Raw genomic sequence first — 8208 nt, 5'->3', positions numbered from 1 at the left:
CCGCACTGATAGCCGCGACTCACGCCCGTCTCTGGAGCTCCTTTAAGCGGAGCTCTGAACCCCCTCTCCTCGCGCACCCTGAAACAATGGTCTCTTGCCTCTCTGGCAGGTCCAGACTTTTTCCCAGACTCCCTCCCACCTAACTGTGGCGCACTAGCCCCTCAGGCTGTATTCATGCAGCCAACCCCAGTCCTCTCCCTGGGATCCGACCGAAGCCCGAGCCTCAGCTCCCAGCCCCCGCCCGCCCCAGCGGGTGAGCAGACAAGCCTCTCGGGCTGGTGAGTGCTGCTCGGCGCCGAGCCTCTGTGCGGGAATCTCTCCGCTTTGCCCTCCGCACCCCTGTGGCTGCGCTCTCCTTCGTGGCTCCGAAGCTCCCTGCCTCCGCCACCCGCAGTCTCCGCCCTCGAAGGGGCTTCCTAGTGTGTGGAAACCTTTCCTCCTTCACTGCTCCCTCCCACTGGTGCAGGTCCCGTCCCTATTCTTTGTCTCTGTTTTTTCTTTTTTCTTTTGCCCTACCCAGGTATGTGGGGAGTTTCTTGCCTTTTGGGAGGTCTGAGGTCTTCTGCCAGTGTTCACTAGGTGTTCTGTAGGAGCTGTTCCACATGTAGATGTATTTCTGATGTATTTGTGGGGAGGAAGGTGATCTCCACATCTTACTCTTCCGCCATCTTGAAGCTCCTCACATGTATCTTTTGAATCAGTGTTTTTTACCATATGCCAGTACTGTTCAAGGTGCTGACATTTTGTGATGAGCAAAAGAGACTTTATTTTTTTACCTACATTGAGTTTGTAGTGTCATTGATGTGGAGACCCATTCATTAAATCCCCCATGAATATATAATTACCAATCAGTGCTAAATGGGTAAGGACCAAGATTCCATGTCATTGTGTAACTAAAAAGAGCTAACCTGTCCACTCTGGAGGCTCAGGAATGGCTTCTCTGTGGAAGTGCTCTCTGAAGGGAGATTAGAAAGTTTCAGAGGAATTAATGGGAATTTGTGAGGGTGGACATTCCAGGTGGAGGACAGAGTCTGTGTGAAGGTCCTGAGGTAGGAGGAGTGATCAATGGAAAAAAAAAGAGACCAGAGAGGTTGAGAAACAGCCAGCCAAAGGCAGAGTCGTCGGAGATGGGGGAAAAGAGAGCAGAGAGCAGATCCTTCATAGGTCTTTTTTTCCTGTGCTTCTGAGACTGTGTAATGTGGCAACTTGGATGCAACCAAATGCAATCTCCAGCAGCATGTTTTATTTATAAAATATTCTACCAAAACATCTGCTTTGAACTCCTCAAATATTCACATTCATGTTGTTGATATTTGGAGCTCCTCCATTTTCTTGTGCATTTCCCACAATTTAAACTCATGAGATAAATAAATGTCTAGTAAATGTTCCTATTATTTACAGGCAGTAATGTTCAAATGTCCAGGCAATGAAGGCTCTGCCCTGGTCTTCTGCTCTGGCCTTCTTCCAGCCATTCCTCCCCTAAGGGGAAAAAGACTGTGAGGCCAGGAGTTGGTGCCAACTCAGAGCCTCACCTCTACTCCCTTCTGGATTTTCTTTGTGTACATGGGAGCCTGAATTCCCTGCCCAAACAACACCAGTTAACTTTGGGTTAAGTTTTATTCCAAAATAATACATGCTTATTGAAAATATAAAACATTTTTAAAAGTAAACATAAAATATCTTTATAGTCCCACCAACCAAAGACAGACACTGTCAACATTTTAGGATAGTTTTACCTAGGATTACCTTATGCTTTATAAAACAATACTGTATAGTTGAGTTTATATCCTATACAATCCCTATTTTAGTTTCCAGTTAATATTATAACATGAAGTTTTCCTAAACTATTCAAAACAATGATCACAAAGTAAACCATAATTTATTTAATCATTTATTATTTGGTTTTCAAGGTGTTTCCTTGCTTAACTCATTATTTGCCATTATAATTGTCACAACATTAAGCATCTATCTGTGTGCTTAAACGTTGTACACATGTCAGTTTATTTCCTTAGGCTAAATTTCTGGAAGTCAAATTGTATGAGCCTTTTTAAGGCCTTTGGAATATATTGCCTACTTACTTTTGGAAATTTTATGTCCTTTTATGTTCTAAACAACAGATTATGAGTATGCTGTGTGCTGATTTCCTCACATTTTCCCTAAAGTTGAGTGGTATCACTGGAAAGAATTCTGCTAATCTGACAGTTATAGAGGTATTGTTTGTGTGCGTATGTGTGCATTATCAGTTCATAGTTCTTTCTCTATTTATGGAGATGTTGCTGTTTGTTGTGACAATATCTGTGGGCACTTTATATGGGAATGATATTTTAACTCTGATATTTTCTGTGACTATTATCTCCTAGTTTGTTTTTTGCTTTCTTATTTTGGTCAGTTTAATTGACACACAAAATTTAAAATGTTTATGGAATTAAATATATTTATCTTTTATACTGTAATTTTCCCATTGCTTTTAAGCTTAATGATCCTTCCCTGTGCAGAAATCAAATTACATTCAGCAATACTTATTTTTGTTGTATAGAACTTTTGCAGTTAAATGTTTAGTCCACATGGGGTGTACTATGTCTACATACTCTGTGTACACACATAGAGTGTGTACATAGAGTGTACACACTCTGTACATTTCAGTGTATGATAAAAACCTAAATTGATCACACATTGATTTCCTCCCAGTAGCTCTCCAGTTGTCTATTGGTCAAGCAAGTTATCTTTGCCCCCTTGGTTTGTGATGTCTGTCTTTTATCAGTTATAAAACACTGAATCAGGCTATCTATTTTGTTTCATTAACCTATTTATTTTTGGACCAGTGTAAGAGTTTAAATTGTAGTAGTGTTAAAATATGTCTATATTGCCCAATTACACTATTAGTTGGCAGAACTATGTCAATGGTTGTGTATCTGAGAGAGCGCTAGGAATGGAAAAAAAGCTACTCTTCATGTCCCAGTTGCTCTAAATGCACAATAAGCTCCTTGAAGGAAGCCACTAGATTTTATATGTGTTTGGACTCTGTCCGTAGGGTCAAGCAAAATGCTATCTATACTGTGCAAGCTCAAATGATATTGTCTATTGTCTGCCTGGTCATAGACCAGCAGGAGAATTGATTTCAGCAGCCATTTCCAGAGAGTGTATCAAAGTTCTGCTTTCAAAGCTTGCGAAGGCAATGAAGAGTGGACACATGGAACCAAAGTCTTCTGGCTTTTTGTCTGTCTGGTCATACTTTCTTCTCTGGGAGAGGCAACTACTGTTCTTCTCTGCTAAGCTATTAAGTAAAGAAACTGATGAGATTTTCCTTTTACTTTGTTTGAATGTAGGATGGGTTATAAATATGTCTGCATGAGCTATGGATAAAGTATGGCAGGAGACGTTAGAATGAAGCATAATTGGATTGATGGGAGCTTTGTGATGCATTTTAAAGGTTTACCTGTGAAATCACAAGTAGAGCCCTCTTTAAACTTCTCGTACATTAGAAACAGTGATAGCTATCAAACAAGTATTAATTAGAAAAGACCTTGAGAAATCATCTAGTTCAACTCCTTTACTTTATAGAGTAAGGAGAAAGAGAGAGATCCAAAGAAGCTAAGATCTGTTTTCATGGTCACACAGTTAATTAATTAGTACAGATATCTTGTAACTCCTCTTTCAGTCCTCTTCTTATAGTACCCTGACTTCATTAGTTAAAATGACAGTGACAATTTGAGCAATCCCAGAACCTCTAAAACTTATCTTTCTATATAACACATAGGTGGAGAACTTGTGTTTGGAAAATTCCTGGTGAATTGCAATGGGCCTCTTAAGAATTTTCCCATTTTTACTCTCTCTCCCCAGTCCCAAGAAACTAGGCCATAGAATCATCAATTCACTGGAATTTAATAGTTTTTCTTTTTTCTTGTGCTCTGAGAGCAGAATCTATTAAAATCCAACTCTAAACTGAGGCATGTGATGTGCTTTCTGATGTCACTTTTAACACAAAAGCCAAAAGTTACCAAACCATCTCAGAATTAACTGCCTTTGATACAGTGTTATAATACAGTGTTTTCACTCCCAACACTGTGAATCATATGTACTTTCATCCATTACCTGAAACTTTATTAATTTTTAACATTTCCATCCTTCATGATAAGAAGAAACAGTTGTTTAAGTTGAAAAGTAAAATGCAAATATGAGTCAAGAAAAATCTATGTGATTTTGAAGTGGGGAGGGGAGTATTGGAATCCATTTTTTTTCTTGTTTATTCTCAAGAGTGATCACTTTTTCAGGATACCGAAAAACCCCCTCAGAAAGCAAATAGCAAAAGCATGTCTAATTCATGGACCATAACCGTCATATCATTTAAATTAACAGCACCATTACTGAGTAAAGAAACAGGCTCTGTGTTATCTAGCTGTGTATCTAGCTTGAGAAGATTTCTTGTGCTAAATTGCTTGGTAAAAATTTGTTTTTGTGTTTCTCGTAAAGAAATTCAGCGAGTTAGAATGTTCCATGGATAAATGGGGAGCTTAGGTCTCCAAAGGTCTCTTCTTTATTTCTTTAGTATTAATGAAAGAAATCAAAGGAGGTCATAAAGACAACTCTTATTATCAGAATGTTCTTCATGATTTTGAACGTACTAGAGAAAGAATTCTTGATGTGGCAACATCAAAGCTTAAACTAGTAGGACTTATTGTATTGGCTAGAAGATGATACAATTCCTTTTTCTCTTTGCAAAAGGAAAGCTTTGACTATTGCCTAACGGGTTGTATAAATGCTGTCTTTTGTGCTTTGAGTCTGTTATTGCATCTGCATTTTATGAAAAACTCATATTTTGGGTTTCACAGATGGACTCATTTGAATTAGGTATGCTGAAAAGAGTTTTTCCAAATTGTATTATGTAAAAGGCTAATACAGCAGACTTGACTCAAAATTTTCTAGAACAATGATTAGGCCCAAAGACTCTTAGGATGAAGAAATAGTTGTGGTGAAGAACACCCAGAGCTCCCTCAGGTGGGAGGGGCAGAGTCCTTCTAGGAAAGGCATGGTTCTTACCTCAAAACAGGTCCATGAAAAAAGCCCATTGTCTTTCTCACTGACTGACCCAAATTTCTCCGTGCAAAGCAAATAGCTTATGAAATTTGCTTTTAATTTTCAAATGAAATGCATTTGAGTCAGCATCCCAGCATACCGAAAAATAGAAAGGAGTTTCATGACACTGAGTACACTTAGTGCACATTTGCTGCAAAAATTTCATGGAATGGTGTCAATTGCTTCAGAAGAGAAACAGTTTTAAAGAAGAAAAAAGACCCTCAGATATTTTTAGGCCTTTAAAAAGTATGTGGAAAAGTGGACAAAGTGACCCTAGGATCCTGGTGAAAATTTGTCTTTAAAAGTAGGTGTCAAAACTTCTTAGCTTCCTTCTGTTTTTTACTTGGAAGAATATAATTCTTGTTGTAGTACACAATTCCTGTGAACATATATTTGAAAGAAACATAAAATCTTTGAGGGAGCAATGTACTCAGAAAGGAAAAAGTATGGGGGGGTATTGGGTGGATGGGATGAGGGAGGAAAGAAAAGCTGAATGGGGTGAAAAGAATAGTTTCTAATACACCTCAAGATCCAACTTAAAAAGCAGTTTAGGAAAAAAATAAGAAGAATTGGTCATTTTTTTAGACTATTTTTTTCTATTCTGGGCAAGAGAAGTAATGGGAACATGGGATATTATGATTATTTCTTTCTACCTCTCTCTTCCTCTCTCCAACCTGGCCCCCATCTGCCCTTCCTTCCTTCCTTCCTTCCTTTCTTCCTTCCCTACTTCCCTCCTTTCCTCCTTCCCTCTTTTCCCTTTTTCTACCATAACAAACTGAGGAAAGGACATCATCAAAGAAGGGCATATAAGTGGACCTATGAAAAGCAAATTGAGTTACAGTTGCTCTTTGGTATTAAGAAAGAGGTGCTTAGCCTGAAGACCCCTCAGCAATCTAAGGATGAGGTTTGGTGGTTTACGAATTCCCAAAATTGTCAACATGTGCCTATTTTCATTTTTTAAGGGATAGAGTGAGCTCTCATCTTTCATCAGATTCTCCAGAGTTCCGTGGCCTAGAAAAGTGTAAGAACCACTGATATACAGCATTTGAAGCAAAAGCAATAGTTAGACACTATTGTAATTTTTAAATGTTATTTTGGTATACTATGGTTTTCTTTCTTTCTTTTTTTTTTTTTTTTTTTTACAAGTGGATCAGAGTTTATTAAGTAGGGAGTGGAGAAGGTGCAGCACAACTAGAAGTATACAACACTCAAACTGAACCGGACCTGAGATTCCTGAAAAAAATCTGTCGGTTACACAATTGGCTACTTCTGACACCACTGATACAGGGGCTTGTCAGGGGAGATGAGGGAATAATGCCAGTGGCAGGACCGGTGGTTGCTCCTGGAGCTGGGAACGATCTCCGCGGAGCTTTCAAGGCCAGGCCACCGACTCAGGGTCAAGATTTCGGAGTGGATGCAGCCAGACCCGCCAAGATGGCTATGACCATGAAGCCCTGGGGGCAATTCGGGTGGGCATCATGAGCTGGGAGCGCTGGCTCTGACCCCGGTGGAAGCAGTAGAGGCCGTAGGTAAGGGCGGCTGCTGTGCCCAGGCAGCCTATGGGTACCATTGGGTTCTCGCGGGTCTTGTGAAGAAACTTTTCCTTGAAGCTTTCCGAAGTGCTGTGTACACTGGGGCTAAAGCCCTCAATGACTGGGGGCTGCGATGGTTCAAAGGGTGCCTCCGGAGTGACAGGGCCAGGAGTCGCCATGTTTCAGGCTACAGCTGTAGGAGAAAATCAGGACGCTAATATGGTTTTCTTAATACACATTTTTTTCAGTAAATTTTAGATTGTGATTTTTTTTCCAGTTTGTTGTTTGTCCTTTATTTTTAGTTGTGATTTTTTCATGTATACTAGTAAAAGAGGATTTGTTTTCTACTTGAAATTTTGCATCTCAATAAAATTAATGCACAAAATTTGTGGGAGACACAGAACTTGCATAGACTAAATGATGTCCTCCAAAGTATTTTTTACCTCCAAAGGGAAAGATAGTAACGTCAAGGTGGAGAAACCCAGCAGACATCACTTACCCAATTGATCAAGATTAACATCACCAGTAATGAAACATTATTACACTGTTAATCCTTTGATAAGATTCCTTGAGAAGGCAATAACATAGTTTCTGCGATATTCTTGCCAAAAATACAGAACCTTATTCCAATCAAGAGAAAAAAATCAGAGGAACCCAAACTGAGAGACATTCTACCAAATAACTGGCCAATAATCTTCAAAAATGTCAACATCATGAGAAACATGGAAAACTGAGGAGCTATTATGCATCAGAGGAGACTGGGGAGGTATAACAACTAAATGCAAGGTGGAATCCTGGTAGGATACTGGAACAGGAAAAAATGTTAGTGAAAAAAACTGGTGAAATTTTAATAAGGTCTATAATTTAGTCAACAAACCGGTACCAAGGTTGATTTGTTAGCTTTGGTAATTGTACTGTGGTTATGTAAGATGTTAACAAAAGGGCAACTGAGTAAGGAAAGGGTATACAGGAACTCTCTGTAAGCCTGAATTACTAAGTCTTCTGTAAGTCTAAATTGAGTTCAAAAGTAAAAAGAAAAAGAGAGAGAGAGAGATAATGGATCCTCAATGACATCCTCTTAACATTTGGGTCCAGCTCTGCCCGAAGTCTGAGAATTTTCTCCTAACATTGTAGTTAGGTGGGATAATACAAGCCCCTTTATCTTAAAAAGATTTAAGCAAAATAAAATTCTCTGTCTTAACTTTGTTACTCTGGACAACTTGAGCCCAAGAATATATAATGTCCTGAAAAAATGTTGTTGCTTTAATCTTTCCTCATTTTTTGATTTTGTTGGGTTTTGATACCGGCTTCCTGACTCTAGAGTGCTTTATTCTTGACCTTGAGCACAGATCATATCTTTGTGTGACTTCTAGACATGGGTCACTGACATAAAGTGCCTGGCTATTTCTTTTCATAACTTCCATAATTATTAGAATATCAATTATGACTCTTTGGCATTAAATATGAATACATTGCCTTTTTTCTTTCTCATAAGTTTTGTAGACCTCTTCTTAGCGGTAATACTATATTATTTACTACCAGATATCTAATAACTATCTGTGCAGGAGAATGTATAGCTATCTTACACTGTGTTCCTCTATCT

The 8208-nt window shown here is 39.0% G+C and overlaps 1 pseudogene; it reads right to left on the bottom strand.

Moving 5' to 3' along the window:
• Positions 1 to 6470: 6470 nt before the first annotated feature.
• LOC137763842 (HIG1 domain family member 2A pseudogene) lies at positions 6471 to 6790 on the bottom strand (annotated as a pseudogene).
• Between the last annotated feature and the right edge of the window lie 1418 nt (positions 6791 to 8208).

The sequence above is a fragment of the Eschrichtius robustus genome, chromosome 4 (assembly GCF_028021215.1).
Source record: "Eschrichtius robustus isolate mEscRob2 chromosome 4, mEscRob2.pri, whole genome shotgun sequence".
Taxonomy (NCBI): Eukaryota; Metazoa; Chordata; class Mammalia; order Artiodactyla; family Eschrichtiidae; genus Eschrichtius; species Eschrichtius robustus.
This window is presented reverse-complemented; position numbering and strand designations above follow the sequence as displayed.